At 38.4% G+C, this 25,236-nt stretch overlaps 1 protein-coding gene across 1 annotated transcript in view; it reads left to right on the forward strand.

Annotated features, from left to right (window-relative positions):
• LOC139456335 (platelet binding protein GspB-like) overlaps positions 1-25,236 on the forward strand; it is a 174,786-nt gene that overhangs the window by 18,148 nt on the left and 131,402 nt on the right. The gene's annotated exons all lie outside the window — the stretch shown is intronic.

The following is a 25,236-nucleotide window of genomic DNA, read 5'->3' on the forward strand; positions in this document are numbered from 1 at the left end:
TATACTGCGGCATGGTATCTCAGTGGGCGAGCACTAAAAAATTGGCATGCATCCAGACTAGTACAAGCTGCCACACACAGAGACACATGCATGCACGTTGCTATGTAAGTGCAATGAACTTGAACGCGACATTAAACCTCATTTCACCTCACCGCCAATAAAATACCTGCCTTGAGCTACGGCTGTGATTGGGCAACAGGTTTTTTTTTGCATTGTAAACCGTGCCTGTGGCAGCCTTCTTTGAAAAATATTATTTTGTTCAAAATTATTTCTGAGGATTAAGTATCATAATATTACATTCAGAGCAATAATGTAAAATCAATTTTCAAGGGTCTTCCCCTTTATTGGTTCTGCTGCCATTAAGATACCTTCAGACCTTTACATAAGCCAACACAATAAGATATAACTATATAAACATGAGTTGAGAATCTTTCTATTTCCATTTGTGAATTTTTATTCACATTTGCTTCATCTGTGTGGAGGGGGCACGGGTGGCCCAGTCGTCTAAGGCGCCGCGATTCGCTGTGCAGAGTTACGTCCCTTGGGCACGCCAGAAACCTATGATTGTGGTTTCGAATCCAGGTTCGCCCCGATTATGTTTCTAGGTTTGTCAGCACCATACCCGTGCTCGTGAGTTTCACGGAAGTGGTAAACGTCTGAGACCTGCATCACTTCGGGCTTTCCTCCCACATTAAGCTGACACGCTGCGATATAACTGGAATACTGTTAAAAGCGGCGTTAAACCCAACTCACTCACTCACTCATCTGTGTCGAATTCAACCTTTGAGCAGGCCTAGGAATATACCTGAGCAAACCCATAATTATTCAGTAAAATCTGTGGAAATAGGCATTGAAGTCACATGTATTCAGTACAAGGTTGAACAGTAGTCTCTTGCAGGGACAGAAATTAGCACTAGCCTGAGCCAGTGTTGCTGTTCTTGAAGGTATCCTTAGGCTGGTAGAATTTTGAATGCTTTTGGGGGGTTCCCAATAAATACTATTCAGGCTACTAGACTTTCAAGGTAAATTCTATCTCTCCTCTGCCACCTACTTTTCATGGAATTTTTGTAAATTAAACAATGGTTACACTAAATTCAAAGGGAACATTAATTTTAATTTGTTATTACTGTAGTTTGTTATGAGCATTTGGACTGAATTTCCTCACTCTTGTCTCATTTTCTAGACAGAATATATCCACTTCAAAGGCTGTTGTCAATCACTGTTTTACTCTTACGACCAGCATAGTCGCCTTCTACAGGAAGCATGGGTTGTTGAAGACCTATTCTAACCCGGATCTTCACGGGTCATCCACTTCAAAGGCCAGAGCCAAACACTGTGTTACTATTGTTAATTGAGGGTGTAAATTGAGGACAAGGTGTCAGTACTTAATCCAGTTAAACACTTGCCTTCAATTGTTTATTTTCACTTTGAACAGTCCAGCATGGACACGGATGTTTTGATGCACTGATTTGACACATGAGCTACCCAGAGATGGAAAGTTTGTTATAAACATAATTTCTAGTGCACACGGGACCACAAAGTAAGATCACTATATCTATTATTTCGTTATACATGTGTTTGTTATATCCATTAATTTTATAAAAATGTACAGCCAATGGCAGGGACCCCAAAAGCAGTTTGTTATATCCGTCAGTTCATTAAAAGTGTGTTCATTATCAACATATTTGACTGTACTACAGCTTCTACTGACCACTACAGAATTGTTAAGACCTAGAATGAGTAGGTTATCATTTATATTTTCACTTTCACAAAAAGGTGAATTTTTATGAAAATAAACGTGCACTAAGCAGTATTTCACTGTTTGATTCTAAACATGAGCATAACATTCAAACCAATCTAAAAAATATTATATCATTATATATTATTCCGCAAAATACATCTTTAAGATGTGATATCTCTTTGTGCATTACAGAAGTGTGGAACCAGATTAACAAGGAAATAGTTTTGCATTGAAGATAAGTGCTTGCTTCCTAGGTATTTTGTGTATGTACAGACACAAAGACAGTTATATGATGTACTTAACCTGATGTCAGTGGATACACACATTATGCGAGACGCTATTCAAATTGAGTCAAGTGAGACGAAAGACACCTGAGACACAGAATTGCCTTCATAATAGATTCAGTCACCAGACTACAGTTCCGCTTGGGTGATAAATATGATTTTGTTTTGAAGGAGAGAATCATGCTTGGAAAAGTTTTCTCAGGCTCCAGATGGATTTTTAAGATGAAATAACAGGTTATATCACAATATGCATTCCTGAATATTGTTAGATATATTTGGATGATTCTGTTTCAAGATTTGGTTTATGGTTATAGCGTTATTGTTGAAGTATTATTTATTGAAACATGTTCACACATGAAACGCCAACTGGACAATGATCTTGTTGAATGTAGACATTTAACTTTCAATGCAAGTAGGTTCAATGGGTAGAGCATTCTCCAATGATATTGACAGAATTTTAATGTGTACAATGTGACATAAGTGATGGGAATATTGCTTGAAGTGGCTCACTCTCTCATCCACCCCTTCACTCAACCACTTGCTCATGCAGACCTGTGAAAATTCAGGGTAGAATAGGTCTTCAGTAAACCATGCTAGCTGTAAAAGGTGACTATGCTTGTGGTAAGATGCGACTAACTGGAACGAGTGGTCAGGCTCGCTGACATGGTTGATACATGTCCCAATTGCATGGATCGATGCTCATGATGTCAATCACTGGATTGTCTGGTCCAGACTCAATTGTTTACAGACCACTGTCATATAGCTGGAATATTGGTGAGTGCAGAGTTAAACAACAAACAAACAAACAAACAAATCATTAGAAGTTCACATTTATGTATCAATAATTTTTTTATTCACAACAAGTGGAAGTTTGCTGACATATGATCTGAAAGGCATTGTATTGATATCAATCTCTCCTGTGTCTGAAGCTTTGCAACTTGACAAAGATATATTAACAATACAAATATCAAAGGTACATTATTTCCATTCACTGAACTGTACTGTCCTAATCCCCACGAGATCAGAACACAATGTGCTCTAGACACCTACAGTCAGGAATCAATATCAATAGAACTGCATGTGCATTGAATGCCATATTGTCCCAAGGTGAAAAGGACAACATCTGTTATTCATGATATAATGTCATCAATTTCCAAAAGACCTTGAATACAACATGTGTAGACACTGTCTCCATGGCCAAACATTGTTTGCACTGTTGACAATGTCAGTGTCATCAAGAAAAGCATGGTAGAGTTCACATGATGAATGATTGTTAAATGATTTATTGATATTTAGTATTATTCTGAAATAGATTAAAGAGTTTGTTTCACCATGTAATAGTTATGCTCTTTTTATTTATGTGATAATACTGTACTGGTAATAGTTCATCTAACATCTAGCGTACATGTATTATTATACATAAAAATAGCTATCATGTAATGGAAAGTGTTATTGATATGATAAACCAATCATGTAAAGTTGGTCTCACAATACAATAAACATGCAAATTAGCTCACTAAGCGTGATAACTACTTTTTATATATTGTATACATCCTGCGAAGCCCACACGCTGAAGAAACGTTTGCTTTCGAATCAGTGACCAAAATTATTCTAGATGCAATTATTTTGACTTTTACCATATGTGCCTATGTTTGAACAGGTAAAACTTGACTTGCTTCTTGCTTGTGTTTGTGATGGGTGACTCTGGTGGGCAGGATTTGCTCACCTGTTCATGAACACCTGATATTATCACTTTTTGATAGTGCTTAAGCAACATGATCGTGATATAGAATCAGTTGTACAATATAATTTGCTTTCAGCAGAGATTTCCAGTAATTTTGAAATGATTTCTCTTGCTTTATTCCCTTAGACTTTCAGTACAAGATCCCAGTTAAAATTGAACTTCAACAATCCATGTCATAAGATGTGATTAACAGGATCAAGTGGTCAGGCTAGCTGACTTGGTAGATTCAATCTCAACTGTGTGATGCAATCTATCTGATTTTGACGTGTGGCCACACTGATGTTATACACATATTCCCTGTCCTAGTACAGAGCTACAGATAAGCTGTGTATTTGCGTAAAATACAAATAAAACATTATTTTATGGGGTTTTTTAAATCTCAAAATGTTAGCTCATTGAGGGAAAGACAATGGAGTGATAAATAGATGAGTGAAAAAATAATGGTTACCCAATGGAAAATGTTATAACCCATTTAAAATAGAAACCTTCGAGTAAAAACTCAATTGCTCAAAAACTTATCTGGAGCTGTGCTAGTAGATATGTTTCCATTTTACGAGATGTGAGAAGGTACATAATGACAGTTGACAGGAGATATATTACAACATGTCTAAAGGAAACACATAACAAGGACACATACATTCAATATTAAAGGATATTTACAAAGTCCTGTGTTTATGTCTTAAAAGTGATTTTAGGGCATCAGTGATTTTCAACTGTTTTGCAGTCCAATTTTTAGATGCTCAGAAGATCACTGCAAATATACTGAACAGCATTGAAAACGCACCACCATGAAAATGGATGTATTTTTATCTGGGCTTAAGTCATAAGTGAATGAGTAATATACGACGTTCTGGACGAAGCATGAAGAAGAACAGCTCGTCAAAACACATTCCTAAATTTTTTGTGAGCGAAATTGCCAAAACGCAACAAATTGCGTGCATATCATGGAAAACGTGTTTTGTTTCATGGGAAGCATGCAGAATAGGGCTATAAAAGACAGACTTTTAAAAGCCACATCACTTGTTGCTGCAGTCGTACAGGGTACTGACACAAGAAATGCCAAGATTAACAGCAGAGGAACGTGAACATGCCTTGGGCATGCTTCAAGTTGGTACGTCAAGTAGAGTCGTTGCACAACGGTTTCAATGCCATCATTCAACAGTCCTCAGGCTACTGAACAGATACCAGCAGACAAGAACCACCAGAGATCAACCACATCCGGGTCAACGTCGTGTAACTACACCACGTCAGGATCGCCATATTGTTCGTCGGCATCTTCGTGGTCGTACACTTCCGGCTACCAGGACTGCAGCAACCGTACAAGGCCGACGGAATTGATCAGTGCTGACACCATACGTCGATGTCTACGCTCAGCAGGGCTACATGCTCAACGTCCATATGTTGGACCCATACTCACTGATCGTCATCGAAATATACGTCTGTGTTGGGCCAAAAGGCATCGTCATTGGAGATTGCGGCAGTGGCATGTTGTGCTGTTCTCTGATGAGTCCCGTTTTCATTTACAGAATGCTGACAGTCGACTGCAAGTGTGGTGTCGATGTGGAGAACGTTACCACAATGACTGTTGTACAGACAGATCGATGGGTGGGGAGGGAGTGTCATGGTGTGGGGCGTCATAACCATCGAACAGAGCTCCATGTTTGTCGTGGAAAGAGTTAATGCCCTTTACCACAGGAATAACATATTGGCAAATCATGTCATCCCATTCTTTCATCAGCACAAGTATATGCACACCTTCCAGCAAGATAATGCAAGAGTGCACACAGCATGTGTTTCAACACAGTACCTAGTGAACAATAATGTGCCTCTGCTTCCATGGCCAGCCCTGTCAAACGATCTATGGCCAATTGAACATCTATGGGATTCCCTGGGTCAACGCCTCTCAAGTCGTCCGGAAGTACAGAACCTGAGAGAACTTGAAGATACACTACGTCAAGGGTGGAATGCCCCAGAACACTATTCGCAGACTTATTCGATCAATGAGAAGACCAGGCATGGCCTTTGTTGCTGTCAATGGTGGACATACCAGATATTGACTTTTCATTTTAATCCTATGTGTCTTCCTTACACTGATGACGTAAATGTAATTACTGTGTGGTATTCCTGTTTCCTTTGTCGTCTTTCTTAATAATCCATCTATGTCTGTTCTAATCAAAATCGGTCATTGCTCAAGTTGTTTTTGTAATATTTCAAGATTTATTTCTGGTGCATTTTCACTGCTGTTCTGTATATATAATCAACTGGCATAGTGTTCATCCTCATTTTTACTAGTCCTTGTGATTTTCACAAGCCTTGTGTTGGGATTGTCATCGCACACTGTAGTCTAAAATAATATCGTAAACAACATCAGTTGATCTCTCTTTCAGCAATTAGACAAATGGTTGTTTGAGTTTAAAATTGCAATATCCTTTGATCAATTGTACATAAGAATTACATGTAGAAATCTGTCCTCTGACAAAAAAGAATCAACACAGGCATTAAGCATAACTCATAATTTATCTTCAGTAGCTGTTGAATAGTTTCTTTTTAAAACTATATGTAAATATCTGTATATATAAACATGATAAATGCATACATGAATTTCTATCTGGGAAATTCCCTGAATAATTGATGACGTCACTAAGAAATCCCAATCATATTTTACCTCAGTCACAAAAGAGCTCCCTGTCGTAGCTAAGGTTGTGTTGTAAGATAACATTGAGATAGATTTAAGACAATAGTTTTCAGAATAGCTCTTATGGCCGTCATAATTTGTTTTTGTCTTTCCACATTGGAAAGATAAGGTTTGTCTTTGCTGAGACTAGAATAGACTGAATTGGGGGAATTGGGGTAACCGTAACTTAGGTTTGCTGCTATTGGGTTTGAATCAAGGGAAAGTTTAGTTTAGCTTAGTTTACTAGTAATACACACAGTAATCTTGATCTCTGCATATGAAAAAATGCCTTGGACAGCAGGAAATATAATTTAAATAATAAATCATCATGTCTAGCTATGTTTTGTATCAAATTTCATACTTAATTGACCAAATTTGTAATACCTGTTCATTCACCTGAATTCGCTGAAGGGAAAGATCCACGATGTTTTTTAAAGCGCACAATCCTCAATAGATACATAGATCTAATATATACAATTTTAACCTTGAGGGATGTAGGTCAGTGTGCATGTGGTGATTGTGTGTGAATACAATATTCAGAAGTTTGGTATTACTTTGGTTTGCTTCTTGAGCATGTTGGGTAAGTATATAACTCTTTGGTATTTGGTATTTGGCACATGCAGGAAAAAATCACCTAGAATACTAGTTTTTTTTAAATGTCAATGCCAGAGAATAATCATCCCAAACAGATTCCAATGGGCATAAAAATTAAAAGAGTGGTGAAAATTTGTGAATGGACTACTGAAATCAGTGATGACACCAGGTGTTGGCTAAAAGGGTAAGCATGTCCTGTTCCACCTGTAGCACCTGCCACTCATACAATTTGCTTGAAAAAGTAAGTGCTTGTTGGTTGCCTGACACCTGATGCAGTACAAAGTCACATTTGTTCGCACTAGCAATTTATTTATTATATGTTATATATTATAACATTGTTCTAGATTTTATTGCAAGACTGGTATGTCCTCATATATTCCTACACAAACTATAGAGAAGTGTAGTGGTATAGTCAGTGAACCTCAACATTTGTTTGTTTGGTTGTTTTTTCCATTCAAAACTTGTGAACACAATGCAGTCAGGAATGTGTATTGAATTTCTGCAGCTATATATGCTGAATCTCTCATTTATTCCTAGTTCAGGTGGGTAAATCTTTGGAAGGGAATTGGCTCTTTGATGGTTATTGAACAATATCAGATCACCACTATACATGAAGCTTAAGTTATACTTTTTGCTTAAAGTGACCTTGCCATTCCGACTCATATGGATAAAGAAACAGATCTGCAAGAAGGGGAGCACAGTTGATGCCCATGGGGGTGCCAACTTCTTGCCTAAATGTCTTTTCCCACAATTGTACATAGATATTATCAGGAAGTCATTGTCCTGCAGGTCGGAAAATTAATGTACATTTGGTAACACATGGGTCATTGAATTGTGAAAAATAATGCTAGGAAATAACTCATTAAACTTTGGAAATATAATACCAACACATGGGCCATTGAACTGTGGGAAGATAATGCTAACACATGGGCCATTGAATATGGAAATATAATGTCAACACATGGGCCATTGAACTGTGGAAAGATAATGCCAACACATGGGTCATTGAATGTGGAAATATAATGCCAACACATGGGGCCATTGAATGTGGAAATATAATGCCAACACATGGGCCATTGAATGTGGAAAGATAATGTCTACACATGGGCCATTGAATGTGGAAAGATAATGTCAACACATGGGCCATTGAATGTGGAAATATAATGCCAACACATGGGGCCATTGAATGTGGAAAGATAATGCCAACACATGGGTCATTGAACTGTGGAAAGATAATGCCAACACATGGGCCATTGAACTGTTGAAAGATAGTACCAGCACATTAGTCATTGAACTGTGGAAATATAATGCCAACACATGGGTCATTGAACTGTGGAAAGATAATGCCAACACATGGGTCATTGAATGTGGAAATATTATGCCAACACATGGGTCATTGAATGTGGAAAGATAATACCAGCACATGGGCCATTGAATGTGGAAATATAATGCCAGCACATGGGCCATTGAATGTGGAAATATTTTGCCAACACATGGGTCATTGAATGTGGAAAGATAGTACCAACACATGGGTCATTGAATGTGGAAAGATAATACCAGCACATGGGCCATTGAACTGTGGAAAGATAATGCCAACACATGGGTCATTGAATGTGGAAAGATAATGCCAACACATGGGTCATTGAATGTGGAAAAATAATACCAACACATGGGCCATTGAATGTGGAAAGATAATACCAGCACATGGGCCATTGAATGTGGAAAGATAATACCAGCACATGGGACATTGAACTGTGGAAATAAAATGCCAACAGATGGGTCATTGAACTGTGGAAAGATAATGCCAACACATGGGTCATTGAATGTGGAAAGATAGTGCCAGCACATGGGCCATTGAACTGTGGAAAGATAATGCCAACACATGGGTCATTGAACTGTGGAAAGATAATACCAGCACATGGGCCATTGAATGTGGAAAGATAATGCCAACACATGGGTCATTGAACTGTGGAAAGATAATGCCAACACATGGGTCATTGAATGTGGAAAGATAATACCAGCACATGGGCCATTGAATGTGGGAAGATAATACCAGCACATGGGCCATTGAACTGTGGAAAGATAATGCCAACACATGGGTCATTGAACTGTGGAAAGATAATGCCAACACATGGGTCATTGAATGTGGAAAGATAATGCCAACACATGGGCCATTGAACTGTGGAAAGATAATACCAGTACATGGGCCATTGAACTGTGGAAAGATAATGCCAACACATGGGTCATTGAACTGTGGAAAGATAATGCCAACACATGGGCCATTGAATGTGGAAAGATAATGCCAACACATGGGCCATTGAATGTGGAAAGATAATACCAGCACATGGGCCATTGAATGTGGAAATATAATACCAGCACATGAGCCATTGAATGTGGAAAGATAATGTCAACACATGGGCCATTGAATGTGGAAAGATAATACCAGCACATGGGTCATTGAATGTGGAAAGATAATACCAGCACATGAGCCATTGAATGTGGAAAGATAGTACCAGCACATGGGCCATTGAATGTGGAAAGATAATGCCAACACATGGGCCATTGAACTGTGGAAAGATAATACCAGCACATGGGCCATTGAACTGTGGAAAGATAATGCCAACACATGGGTCATTGAACTGTGGAATGATAATGCCAACACATGGGCCATTGAATGTGGAAAGATAATGCCAACACATGGGTCATTGAATGTGGAAAGATAATACCAGCACATGGGCCATTGAATGTGGAAATATAATACCAGCACATGGGCCATTGAATGTGGAAAGATAATACCAGCACATGGGCCATTGAATGTGGAAATATAATACCAGCACATGAGCCATTGAATGTGGAAAGATAATACCAGCACATGGGCCATTGAATGTGGAAAGATAATACCAGCACATGAGCCATTGAATGTGGAAAGATAATGTCAACACATGGGCCATTGAATGTGGAAAGATAATACCAGCACATGGGTCACTGAATGTGGAAAGATAGTGCCAGCACATGGGCCATTGAACTGTGGAAAGATAGTGCCAACACATTGGCCATTGAACTGTGCAAAGATAATGGTGACACATTGAAATGTGGACATATAATGCTAACAAATGGGTAATCAAACTGTAGTAGTGTTATTCTAACATGTATTATTGAACTGAGGAAAACTAATTTAATACATATATTATTGATCTGCAGAAAATCAATGGCAATCAGTGAGGACTATTCATATCTGTTCAAACTGAGATATAACTGTGGTAGCTTTGAACGAAGACTGCACTTTATATTGTGGGTCATATAACATGTATAATCTAGAACAAAAATGTTACTAGGTCTTGTAAACTGGAACCAACAGTTTTGTTACTTCTTTACTGATCTGAGGGTTCAGTGCAGAAGCAGCTCAACAATGATAACTACCATTTGAAAACTTAGAATCACACAACACAATTATCATTGTTATGATTGAGAGCCAAATTAGTCCAAACTATGAGTAACTTGACACCTGCTTAGCAGTGCCAGTTATATTAAACAGAATATTAGAAAGAAATTTAGTGAAGACTCACTTCCCTTCAAGAATTATAAGCTTGGATAGTTTCAAATTCAGATTTTATGTTGATGTCTGAAATAATGATTTCTTAATCATTAGCATAGGACTAGATATTGGCAATTTATGTGTCAGGAATATTACTAAAGCTGTGTTAAGGATATCCGCTTATTTCTGTTGAGAGCATTTAACTTCACCAAAGACATGCAGTTTGAGTTGTGATCATAAAATCTAACTAACACTGACTGACAGACGAAAACACCCTGAAATTAGAAAATAAATTATATGACTTTTGACTGTTTAATAATTAATTGAAATGAAATCCCATGAGATTTTATCACCCTTGTATGTAAGAAATTGTAAATAATGCATATATAAAACTTTATGCTTACCAAAAATCAATCTGTTGTCTTCTATCATTTTTGATCGTACTTCTGTGATGGTGTAAATTATGAGTACAATACCTAGTCGGAGCTCTCAGAAATGTGGGTGTGTTGTAAATTGTATAAATTTTTTCCAAACACCTAAATGGAATTCTTGGCCAATGTTTTTGGAAAACCAATTAATAAAAAATTACAGACCTCACTCGCCAATGCAATCACACTGTTTCACATGAACAAAGTGTTTGCAAAATCCTATTTTGTTTTGAAAGATCAGTGAGAATACAAATTGGTTATGGGTGTTTGTATTGTGAATTTAGCCGTGTGAAGCTACCTTATGTTGTCTGAAATAGGATACAATTACCATTGGAAATCTGTGATAATGTTGTTTAAACAAAGGAAATTTGTAGTTGAATGCAGGTGAAATAATACTTCATTTGAAAGCTTATTTCATCCCAATGTTTCTCAGTGACATCAATCGATGGTGAATAACATTCTGAATTAATACATGTGATGAAACATTATCATGCATCCTCAACTAATCAAAAGGGGCTTATCTCTAGTTAATGAAACTCACGGTTTTGCCGTGACTAACAAGACTGAGGTTCCAGGGGACCCCAATAACTAGTCTCAAGTGTCCTTACAGGAAGTATGAGGGATCTGTTATGAAATGGTGTAGTGTACCATGCTGTAAGATTTCATGACTACGGAAGCTTCATATTTTTTGTCAAGAATTTGGAACAATAAATATTATTGCGGGTCCCTCAGGAATCAATATTTTTTCTCTGCGTCCATTCTATACCTTTGTGTGGACTGGATGCATGTTGCTGCGCAGTGTAATACCCTGGAAACAGTTCCAAATACAGCTATAGAACCGTAACCTGATCTATCACATATCATGATTGCATGTTGCTGTGCAGTGTAATACCCTGGAAACAGTTCCAAATACAGCTATAGAACCATAACCTGATCTATCACATATCATGATTGCATGTTGCTGTGCAGTGTAATACCCTGGAAACAGTTCCAAATACAGCTATAGAACCATAACCTGATCTATCACATATCATGACTGCATGTTTGTGAGACAGATAACAAGTAAGTACATTTTGGATTTTGTTCCTATGAGTTACAACTCTAGAAGAACATGAGTTGGACTTGACAAGACTTAGTGTAACATACTCTACCAGCAAGGCAGTAAAATTTTAAAAAATCACTCTAAAAATTAAAATTAGAAAATAATATATGAAAAGAACTGTTGCTTCTTGTCTGCTGTGGATACCCACAAAAGTATGTGAGATAATCAATGAGGATAAATATGTAAACATTGTTTACATATTTTGCTGTGTATTAGGAGTATTTGACGGCTGGAAAATTCATTTGGAACTGACTATAAGTTTATTTCAGACTCAAAAACAGCTACAAATATGAAAACAATGTTTATCATCATTGTCAATACCATAGCACTATTTTATTAAATGTACTCAAACATATATGGTACCTGTGAAGATCTGATTTAGAATTGGTCTTCAGCAACACATGCTTGTCATAAGAGGCAACTAATGGGATTGTGTGGTCAGGCTTGTTGATGTGCTTGATTTATGTCATCATATCCCAACTGAGTAGATTGATGCTCATGATGTCAATCACTTGATTGTCTGATCCAGACTTGATTATTTATGGACCGCCATCATATAGCTGGCATATTGCTTTGTGTGGTGTTAAACAACAAACAAATATGGCCTCACTCTGGAATGCCATATTATGATCGTACCATTTATGATGTCATATGCTTCCATTTCTACTGAACCCACATATTATCAGAATCCAGCGAAAACAAGTTTTTATTATTGATATTAATCAAATGTTATACCCATGTTATTTAAAGTCAAGTGAGCTTATGTATGGCCTGGTTGTCTGTTGGCAGTAGCTTCGATTGTAAACATTTTCTCATTAGAAACCATGGACCAATGAAGCAAAAACTTCACATGCTTGTTCCCTCCCCTCATGACACCTAAATTTCTTCAAGAGGTTCCATATTGATAAACATATCTCAGGTCATTACTAAGTCATTTTCATTCCAATTGTAATGAAATTTCGTATATGTGCATGTTCCATTTTTTTTCATAATATATTGTGCTCAAGATATTCTAATCTGATGGATCCCACCAGTCATCATGGTAGTGGATCCAGGCAGTTGTCAGGGTGATGGTTCCAGGCAGTAGTCAGGGTAATGGATCCCTCCAATAGTCAGGGTGATGGATCCCGCCAGCAATCGTGGTAGTTGATCCAGGCAATAGTCAGGGTGATGGATCCCTCCAATAGTCAGGGTGATGGATCCCGCCAGCCGTCATGGTAGTGGATCCAGGCAGTAGTCAGGGTGATGGATCCCTCCAATAGTCAGGGTGATGGATCCCGCCAGCCATTGTGGTAGTGGATCCAGGCAGTAGTCAGGGTGAGAGATCCCTCCAATAGTCAGGGTGATGGATCCCTCCAATAGTCAGGGTGATGGATCCCGCCAGCCATCATGTTGGTTGATCCAGGCAGTAGTCATGGTAGTGGATCCTGCCAGCCATCATGGTAGTGGATCCAGGCAGTAGTCAGGTTGATGGATCCCTCCAATAGTCAGGGTGATGGATCCCGCCAGCCGTCATGGTAGTGGATCCAGGCAGTAGTCAGGGTGATGGATCCCTCCAATAGTCAGGGTGATGGATCCCACCAGCCATCGTGGTAATTGATCCAGGCAGTAGTCAGGGTGATGGATCCCACCAGCCATCATGGTAGTGGATCCAGGCAGTAGTCAGGGTGATGGATCCTGCCAGCCATCATGGTAGTGGATCCAGGCAGTAGTCAGGGTGATGGATCCCTCCAATAGTCAGGGTGATGGATCCCACCAGCCATCATGGTAATTGATCCAGGCAGTAGTCAGGGTGATGGATCCCACCAGCCATCATGGTAGTGGATCCAGGCAGTAGTCAGGGTGATGGATCCTGCCAGCCATCATGGTAGTGGATCCAGGCAGTAGTCAGGGTGATGGATCCGGCCAGCCATCATGGTAGTGGATCCAGGCAGTAGTCAGGGTGATGGATCCTGCCAGCCATCATGGTAGTGGATCCAGGCAGTAGTCAGGATGATGGATCCCACCAGCCATCATGGTAGTGGATCCAGGCTCTAGTCAGGGTGATGGATCCCACAGGCCGTCATGGTAGGGGATCCAGGCAGTAGTCAGGGTGACGGATCCCACCAGCCGTCATGGTAGTGGATCCAGGCAGTAGTCAGGTTGATGGATCCCGCCAGCCATCATGGTAGTGGATCCAGGCAGTAGTCAGGGTGAGGGATCCCTCCAATAGTCAGGGTGATGGATCCCACCAGCCATGGTGGTAATTGATCCAGGCAGTAGTCAGGGTGATTGATCCCACCAGCCATCATGGTAGTGGATCCAGGCAGTAGTCAGGGTGATGGATCCTGCCAGCCATCATGGTAGTGGATCCAGGCAGTAGTCAGGTTGATGGATCCCACCAGCCGTCATGGTAGTGGATCCAGGCTCTAGTCAGGTGGTTTGATCCCACAGGCCGTCATGGTAGGGGATCCAGGCTCTAGTCAGGGTGACGGATCCCACCAGCCGCCATGGTAGTGGATCCAGGCAGTAGTCAGGGTGATGGATCCCGCCAGCTGTCATGGTAGTGGATCCAGGCAGTAGTCAGGTTGATGGATCCCGCCAGCCGTCATGGTAGTGGATCCAGGCATTAGTCAGGTTGATGGATCCCTCCAATAGTCAGGGTGATGGATCCCACCAGCCGTCATGGTAGTGGATCCAGGCATTAGTCAGGGTGATCGATCCTGCCAGCCATCATGGAAGTGGATCCAGGCAGTAGTCAGGTTGATGGATCCCACCAGCCGTCATGGTAGTGGATCCAGGCTCTAGTCAAGGTGATGGATCCCTCCAATAGTCAGATTGATGGATACCAGCCAGTACTGGGGTAACTGGGAATATATTATTCCTAATAAAGAATAATTTCAGACACAATTTCTTCCGACCATTGCATCAAATTTCTTTAAACTGGTATCACTGGGTACGTTTTAACTGAATCACCGGTAGATTGGGAGGAAACGTGTGCATAGCTGATTGCTATTTCCAGCTTAGTTTACAAGAAAATACACATGGTAATCTTGATCTCTGCATATAAAACAATGCCTTTGAGAGCAGGGAATACATTTTAAATGGTAAATCATCATGTCTAGTGATGTTTTATATCAAATTTCAAACTTATATTGACCAAGTTTGTTATATATCTAGCTGCTTATTCACCTGAAGGAATACAATGTGTTTTGTTTTTTTAAAGCGTATATTATACTCGATAAATCTTTTTTTACCCTATGAATCATAAATAACTTTTATTCTAATCTTTTTTGAAACTCTGAAATGTGCAACATAGATCGTGTTAGGTAGGCAGAACATGTATACTGTTTTGTTGGTCATCTACCACCTACTCAATCTTCGTTAAACCGCTGATTATCTATAACGCTCATCAATTATTTGGACCCCGAAGGTAGCGTCGTAGCGAGGGATCACTGCAGCGTCAAACACTATTCTTAATGTTTTCCCAAATTAAGACTTCATTTATTAATGGTAAGTTTGAATTTTGTATATATTTTCAATGCTACATTGATTAATGTCTCCTGCCCTACCTCATAGAATTCGCTATGTCATATAAATGTAATCACATATGTATGCAACCTAAGTATACTATTTCATCTTACTTTATGTGAAAGTATATGTAACAACATCTACTGAATTCAGTATATGTAAAATAATCAAGTCTCCATTCAAAATCCTAGTACATCCACTCCCCCACCACATCACCCGTGAAGATCTGGAGTAGAATAGGTCTTCAGCAACCCATACTTGCCGTAAAAGGCAACTATGCTTGTCTTAAGAAGCGACTAACGGGATCGGTGGTTAGACTTGCTGACTTGGTTGATGCAGATCATCGATCCCAATTGTGTGGATCGATGCTCATGATATCAATCACTGGATTGTCTTTTCCAGACTTGATTATTTACAGACCGCCGTCATATAGCTGGAATATTGCTGAGTGCGGCATATAACAACAAACAAACGAACAAACCCACATCACCCAGATATCAAATGGTTGGTCTTGTAGTATAGGTTATTTTTAAGCAGATTTGGTTATGAGGACAATAGAAATTGATACATCAAAGAATTCAGAAACATATGTTATATCTGACAACGAAGACCTATTGGTTGCTGTAATATCTACTAACCAATAGAGACCATGTTTCAGACATGACTTTGTATATATACCGCATGCTTATAGTGTTACTATGAAATGATACCAGATTATCTCAGATATAGTCCTTGGGCCTTCATATGATCATAGCATAAAACAGACTGTTATTAAATGATGACCTGTGTCACTTTGGGCTTTCAACCCACAATAAGATGAGAAACCATGATCAGAAATACTGTTCAAAACGGTATTAAACCCAACGCACTCTCTCATTGGTTTGAGTAAATTGCTTTGTGTGAGGTTACATCCAGGAAGGACAATTGTGAAAATATGTTTCAGCCAAACAAGAGCAGTGTCGGTATCCATTAATCATGGATTCGATCATTTTCTGAGTGGCTAAGGGTATTGAGGTATGTAAGGAACTCACTCAAATCTGCAGAATTTCTGAAGAAGAAATAATCTGGAGAAAGTCAAGGAAGAAGCCAGATTGGTTGGAACCCAAGTTAAAAATTATATATAGTTGACCACAGCTTGTAGACATTGGAAGTAACAGGTGGTCCAGTTGTCCAAGGCACTATGATAATACTAGAAAAGTTATAATGCACTATGATAATGCTAGAAAAGTGATAAGGCTCTATGATAATGCTAGAAAAATGATAAGGCTCAATGATAATGCTAGAAAAGTGAATAAGGCTCTATGATAATTCTAGAAAATTGATAAGGCTCTATGATAATACTAGAAAAGTGATAATACTCTATGATAATACTAGAAAAGTGATAAGGCTCTATGATAATGCTAGAAATGTGATAAGGCTCTATGATAATGCTAGAAAAGTGATAAGGCTCTATAATAATGCTGGAAAAGTGAATAAGGCACTATGATAATGCTGGAAAAGTGAATAAGACTATGATAATACTTGAAAAGTGATAAGGCTCTATGATAATACTAGAAAAGTGATAAGGCTCTATGATAATGCTAGAAAAGTGATAAGGCTCAATGATAATGCTAGAAAAGTGAAAAAGGGTCTATGATATTGCTAGACAAGTGACTAAGACACTACGATAATGTTGGAAAAGTGAATAAGGCACTACGATAATGCCGGAAAAGAGAATAAGGCTCTATGATAGTGCTAGAAAAGTGATAAGGCTCGATGATAATAATAGAAAAGTGATAAGACACTATAATAATACTAAAAAAGTGACAAGGCTCTATGTTAATGCTAGAAAAGTGATAAGGCTCTATGATAATGGTAGAAAAGTGATAAGGCTCTATGATAATGGTAGAAAAGTGATAAGGCTCTATGATGATACTAGAAAAGTGATAAGACACTATAATAATACCAGAAAAGTGATAAGGCTCTATGATAATGCTAGAAAAGTGATAAGGCTCTATGATAGTGCTAGAAAAGTGATAAGGCTCTATGATAATACTAGAAAAATGATAAGGCACTATGATAAACCTAGAAAAGTGAATAAGACACTATGATGATACTAGAAAAGTGATAAGGCACTATGATAATTCTAGAAAATTGATAAGGCTCTATGATAATACTAGAAAAGTGATAATACTCTATGATAATACTAGAAAAGTGATAAGGCTCTATGATAATACTAGAAATGTGATAAGGCTCTATGATAATGCTAGAAAAGTGATAAGGCTCTATGATAATGCTAGAAAAGTGAAAAAGGGTCTATGATATTGCTAGACAAGTGACTAAGACACCTCGAGAATGTTGGAAAAGTGAATAAGGCACTACGATAATGCCGGAAAAGAGAATAAGGCTCTATGATAGTGCTAGAAAAGTGATAAGGCTCGATGATAATAATAGAAAAGTGATAAGACACTATAATAATACTAAAAAAGTGATAAGGCTCTATGTTAATGCTAGAAAAGTGATAAGGCTCTATGATAATGGTAGAAAAGTGATAAGGCTCTATGATAATGGTAGAAAAGTGATAAGGCTCTATGATGATACTAGAAAAGTGATAAGACACTATAATAATACCAGAAAAGTGATAAGGCTCTATGATAATGCTAGAAAAGTGATAAGGCTCTATGATAGTGCTAGAAAAGTGATAAGGCTCTATGATAATACTAGAAAAATGATAAGGCACTATGATAAACCTAGAAAAGTGAATAAGACACTATGATGATACTAGAAAAGTGATAAGTTTCTAATGATAATACTAGAAAAGTGATAAGGCTCTATGATAATGGTAGAAAAGTGATAAGGCTCTATGATAATGATAGAAAAGTGAATAAGACACTATGATAATGCTGGAAAAGTGAATTGTGGGACCTTAGACGCCTGGGCCTCCCTTGTCCCTTAGGGCAAAGATATACACATAAAGAGAGGGTATAGGTACTTATGAAACTTTTGTGATACCATTGCCATATATACTAATGCAATAGTGGTTCAATGATAAATGCTGTTGATGGTCATCTGATTTAAATGCTGTTGAACATGCTTGTGACCTCTTGGCAAGAGGATTCTTAACCACCTTGAGCAGGCCTTAAAGTATTAAAACCTAACATGCCCCAACAGTAAATTTATCATCTCATTGGTCAATGTCATGCAAACTTGCAAACAGTGGGCACAAACAGATGATTGTCGGGAAATCCTCTTTTTGAATGTTTTGCATGATTGTTTTGGCAGACTGCCTCTGTGGTCTAGTGGTAGAGCGTCCGCCCGGAGAACGGTAGGTTCAGGGTTCGATCCCCGGCCGCGTCTTACCCAAAGACGTTAAAAGATGGTACTTGTTGTTACCATGTCTGGCGCTCGGCATTAAAGGGTTAAAACAAGGACTGGTCGGCTCGGAGTCAGTATACTGTATCTGTGTTGGGTATTCATGTTAAACTGCGGCATGGTATCTCAGTGAGCTAGCACTATAAATCGGCATCAGTCCGTACTAGTACAAGCAGCCACACACACACGTGCATGAACGACGCAACGTTAAACCCAATTTCACCTCACCTCACCAATCTGTATCAGCACTCCTCAATCTCGTATAGTACAGTGAGCTTGTCTGCCTAATTCAAGAGTTGCCACTTGTTTAAAAATATGTTATCTACGAAATATTTTCTGCTTGTATTTTAGTGATGAGTATCACATAGTATCAACAGCTCATAGTATAGTTTTCTCTGCAACATTGATCTATTCAAAGCCATATTGGGGATGATTAGTAAGCATTACAGTTAACAGCTTATTGACCCAAGGTTTACAGCAGTTCAGTACTGGGATTGTCTGAACAATGAGGTGCCTGTTACCAATATGCCATATCTGTTGACAAGCAGATGTAACATATGTTGCTTATGCTGAATGATTATGGTCGTCATATCGGGATATATAAGTCGTATGTTCGCTTTATGGCAGGTTGTTGATATACTGTGGTGGCATATGACTTATACTTTGGTTTTTACCTGAGATATCAGGACTTGCTGAGGGGTTAAGGTTATTTTACTCATTTCGTGTCAGATTGAGTGAGCAAATGTTGTTTTACATTAAAGTTAGTAATAATAGAGCTATACCATTTTGGCATGGCATGTGGATAATCAAGTCAGGATTTAACAAATTAGTCGTTGTTTATTGAACAACAATCTTCCTATCTTCATCTTCGTCAGCTGGGACTATTCAGCAGTGTCTCATTCATGTAAATTTGTTTGAGTGGTTTCCTGTTTCGGAATTGAAACTCTTGGAATGTTTGCTCATTCATTACAATAGATATAATGTTTGCAGTTCATTAGCCTGCAATTGTTCAACAAGAGGAATTTGTTTCCAGGCAGGCATTGCAATGCATCATTCAATGTTTCTTTAAAATATGTGATTTAGAAATGTCAGTCATCAATACCAATACCTTTGTCGCCTGATTAAATATTCATGTCAGAACATATTCACGGCTAGAATGTTATTTTAGACTGGTTAGATATTCAATAGCTTAGAATGAGGAAGAATAGGCATTGTTTTAAATTCCTTTGTTTATGTATCGGAATGTTTCATCAAGTCATACAAATCTAAAGGCAATGAATCATGTTGAAATAGATGAAAGAATGGTATGTAGATATAACTTTGCGGTAATTATTAATTGTCTGATGGTGAAATATTTTTTTCCAGCTACTTAATGCTAAAACACCTTGCTTGATGTTATAATATTGTACAATTGTAGCAGTTAACGGGAGACTAGAGTGGGGCCAGCAATTTTGATTTATCAAGCAAGTCCCAAATTGTTTGTCTACTTTGTCCTACTATTCAATGCATATCAATCTTGCTGTTTAGTATTATCCCACAACTGGAAATGTCATATTGGTGGGGGGGGGAGGGAAGGGGGGATATGAGCATTTCATGCTTGATTCCATTTCTTCGCCCTTTCTGCATGTATGATTAACATGTGTGTTATGCAAAATGTGTGTGTGGTGGGTGCTACCGGTGCAGCAGGACAGCTGATGTCTTTACTGATTTTAGTAATCCTTTTTATATAAGAACCGTTGCCAAGCAACCCATGTTGCTTACCGATGCAGCATCCGCTGCCCCGCAACTACCGTTGCCAAGCAACCCATGTTGCTTACCAATGCAGCGCCTGCTGCCCTGCAACTACCGTTGCCAAGCAACCCATGTTGCTTACCGATGCAGCATCCGCTGCCCCGCAACTACCGTTGCCAAGCAACCCATGTTGCTTACCAATGCAGCGCCTGCTGCCCTGCAACTACCGTTGCCAAGCAACCCATGTTGCTTACCAATGCAGCGCCTGCTGCCCTGCAACTACCGTTGCCAAGCAACCCATGTTGCTTACCAATGCAGCACCCGCTGCCCAGCAACTACCGTTGCCAAGCAACCCATGTTGCAATGCAGCTATCGCTGCCAGGCAAGTACCATTGCCAAACCATGAGCGAGGGCAACTATTGTTGCCAAGCTGACCATCCGCTGTAAAGCGGACACTAAGCCATCTGCTGTAAAGCAGAATGGATAAATTGGTTCCTGCTGTAAAGCGGGTAACCCTATCCTAAATGATTTATAATTTTGGATGTATCCCAAGACGCCAAATGTAACTTGTAATGCAGTCCACCAGCACCCCGCCCATCCGCAACATTTTATTCATGACAACATCATTATATACAAACATTATGCTCCAGTAAAATTCCACCAATTGACAACTGCAAAGCTTGAAATAACTTGGAATTAAGGATAACAGGGTGGGTGGGTGGGTGCAACGAACTATAGATGAATGCATGAATATAACTATGTGTTGTATGGTTGAAAGCTGGAGAGGAAGTGCTGCGTGAGCTGATGTCACGCTACAACAGGTCATAGAAAATATAAACAAACGCTCCTTTACCGGATGTGCCAAGAGCGGATCTAGGCCAGAGACGATGGCACCATGCAAAACGGCACGTAGCCGCACGGAATGAAGGTATTTCGCTGTAATAATATTAGCAACTGTGCCAAGCCTAACATAAAGGCATTTAGTTCTAATTACTAAATGCTATTACATAATTTTCACTACTATTTTATTTTTTATGCCCAATGGAATCTGTTTGGGCATATATCAAGACAGATTATCCTTTGCCCTTGACTATTTATATTTAAAGAACAAGCTGTGAGTATGTATGTTGTAAACCGGCTTCTCTGTATGACTGTTTGATATAATATGAAAATTTAACACAAATTCAGGTGAGCTACAAAGGGTTGTGGCTTGTTAGTTATCATTACTCTGCCATTTTTGCATTGTGAAATTTATTGGGCAGTACATTTGCATGTAGTGTGTAGGCATATTGTCATATGTTACATCTTGAGCATGTTTTGTTTTCTACCCTGCTATGCCTTTTAACATCCTTGCATCCCAATGGATCTTGTGAAACAGCAGTTTCATCTATGAGTTGCAAATTACTGCAAAATATATCAATAAATCTTATCCAGATTTTAGCATGGCTGCCAAAATGAAAGTGTCTTTTTTTACCACTACTTTAACATGTTTGTATATCCATTGTGACAGTTTATGTCCAGTAATTATATAGACTTGCAGTACAAATATAACTTTTTTGTTCCTTTTTGGTTACTGATTACGTATTATTTTATGTCTTGTAATGACTTTTGCCCTTCAATTAATCTAGTTATTGTGTGTTTTGTCAACGTCACTTAAAACCACATGATGAATGAAATGAAAATTTAGAATCTTTGATCCCGGAAACTGTTTGTGTATGAAAGCCAACAGATGTCGAAAATGTCTTTTTGACTTGGTCCAAAATGGAGGTGCCGAAAGCTAGGATTATTTTACCCATTTGAACTTGCCTCGCCCCGATTATGTTTCGATGCTCGTGGGTTTCACCAAAGTGGTAAACATTTAAGACCTGCATCACTTCAGGCTTTCCTCCCACATTAAGCTGACACACCGTTAAAAGTGGCGTTAAACACGACTCACTCACTCACTCACTCACTCACTTGGAATTTGTGAGAATAAAGTTGTGAGCTACAGTGCCTCATGGCTTCATAACCACATGCTCATGATATGGTCGGAATAGTAAATTGGACCATACTTTAAACAGAGATTTCTTAGGATTATGGAAATGGGTTTGTTGCTTTTATTTTTTATTTGAGATTGATATTTATATTTGTCACTATTTTCCCAGCACAGTGTCTGACTAAACGCTTAATACTTTTGTTAAAATGTGTTTAAAGCTATTTAGGGTGTGTATTCATTAGGCATTTGATTCCAGTGAAATTGAAATTAAGTGGAACATGATCTTACAAATCTTATGTGTATTATTATTCTTCAATTGTATTTATGTCAGTGGTGCAAATTATTATATTTACTTTATGGATCAAAAATAAATATCATATGAAACTTTATTTACCATATTATTTGCATTGACTTAAATTCGGAGTTGTTGGTTTGTAAACAATATTTTTTAACAATTTCCTTCTTAGAATTTACTTTGAGCAGTGAACGAAAGTGAGCTAAAGTCTCTTGGATATCTAGACCCGTGAAGATCTGGGGTAGAATAGGTCATCAGCAGACCATACTTGCCATAAAAGTCGACTTGCTTGTCATAAGAGTCGACTAATGGGATCAGGTGGTCAGGCTCGCTGACTTGGTCGATTCATGTCATCATATCCCAATTGCGTAGATCGATGCTCATGATGTCAACCACTGGATTCTCTGTTCCAGACTCGATTATTTACAGACCGCCGTCATATAGCTTGAATATTGCTGAGTGCAGCATTAAACAACAAACAAACAAACAAGATATCTCATTAATTTGATTATATTTATTATGTTTTTATGAAGAGTGGGGCCACTTGACTTGGGGACATATATACGTTATCAAATACTTATCAAAAGTAGATAATAACATTATCAAAGATATAAAACAACCATGCCAGAGAATTACTAGTCTCAATTTTATGCCCAAACAAATTTCACTGGGCGCACAAGGCAAAAGAGCAGTGGAAATAATATGTATGGATCACTGAAAATTAGTCATGACACCAGGTGTTCGCGAAAAGGGTAAGCATGTCCTGCCAAACTGGTAGCACCCATCTCTAACACAATTTGCATAAAAAAGTAAGTGATTCACACAGCAGTACTCCCATGATGGTGGCCTGTAAACAAGTGAGACTTGGCCAGACAATCTTGTGTTTGTTTTCTTGTTGTTCAATGCTGCATACAGCATTATTCCAGCTACATGATGCCGGTCTGTAAATAATTGAATCTGTGACATCTACGCAATTGACATGCCTAAACTAAGTCAGCGAGCCTGACCACCCGATCCCGTCAGTGGCCTCTTACGACAAGCATAGTCGCCTAGCTGCTCTTACGGAAAGCATGGGTTTCCTGAAGACCTGTTCTAAACAGGATCTTCACAGGTCCAGACAGTCTGGTGACAAAATAGCACGTTTACTGAATTATTCATGCAGTTGCATTTGTTGAAATCTATTAAGTTTGACCTTAGCATTACAAGTGTAAGACATAAGGATGAATATATAAAGAAATATTGACAAATGATTTCAAAGGGCTATATTTTGCAATATAATGACACAAGGGACTTTCTTGATCGAGACCTATGTCAAGTGTTGACGGTCACCTCCAAGTCTTGATAGCAAGAGCTATCTTGTATATCTTGTTTTGACAAATATCAGATTGCTAGATATACCTTCATACATTATTGACAAATATTGCAGGCACATTATTGCCACAAACTGCAGGTACATTTATCACTTGTTTTAGTTACATTAATTACTAATATTGTATTATGAATTATATTTACATCAAAAGATATCATTATAAATTAGCTATGACTACAAAATGTATCACACTAAGTTAATAGTGAAAGACATAATGCTCAGGTTGCAAGAGTGTCTAAATAATATAATATTTATCAAACAGGGTGCTGTTTTCATGAAGACGTCTTACCATTATGGCGATCATAACTCTTCACACATTGTACCCATGTCAGGAATCGAACCCGGGTCTTCGGCGTGACAAGCGAATGCTTTAACCACTAGGCTACCCGACCCCCCTCCTGGATCAGAATTTGTCTTTGCCACGTTACATAGGATAACTAATCTTGACCATATGTTTACACTTAGTTGTTTATTTTATATAGTTATATACTTACATGTTTTTCAATTCATATCATAATTATCTCATTTTCTACATCTTGAGTCTTCAATGTTACAGAAATTCTGTAAGTCACATTTAGAATAGAACATAGCAAGTGTACACCAAAATATCAATTTCAAAGCCTTCATGGTTCAGTGTCATACCTACTAACGATTAAACTTCTGATAAATGGTCTCATAAATATATAAGTAATTTATATACCCTGAATAAACCTAGTTGTTCCCCATTTCAAGATGGCTGCTCTGCCCTGTGTGACCTGCTCAATGACTTCAATGTAATCAACTGAGACAAATATACAATTTTCAGCTATATCCTACAACACTAAGCAAGCATATCAAATCATCATAAATGACAAAACAGCTCATAAGATACATATTTAATCAACAGAATATGCTAGCAACTCA

The sequence above is a fragment of the Haliotis cracherodii genome, unplaced genomic scaffold, assembly GCF_022045235.1.
Source record: "Haliotis cracherodii isolate W230 unplaced genomic scaffold, xgHalCrac1.p SCAF_11, whole genome shotgun sequence".
Taxonomy (NCBI): Eukaryota; Metazoa; Mollusca; class Gastropoda; order Lepetellida; family Haliotidae; genus Haliotis; species Haliotis cracherodii.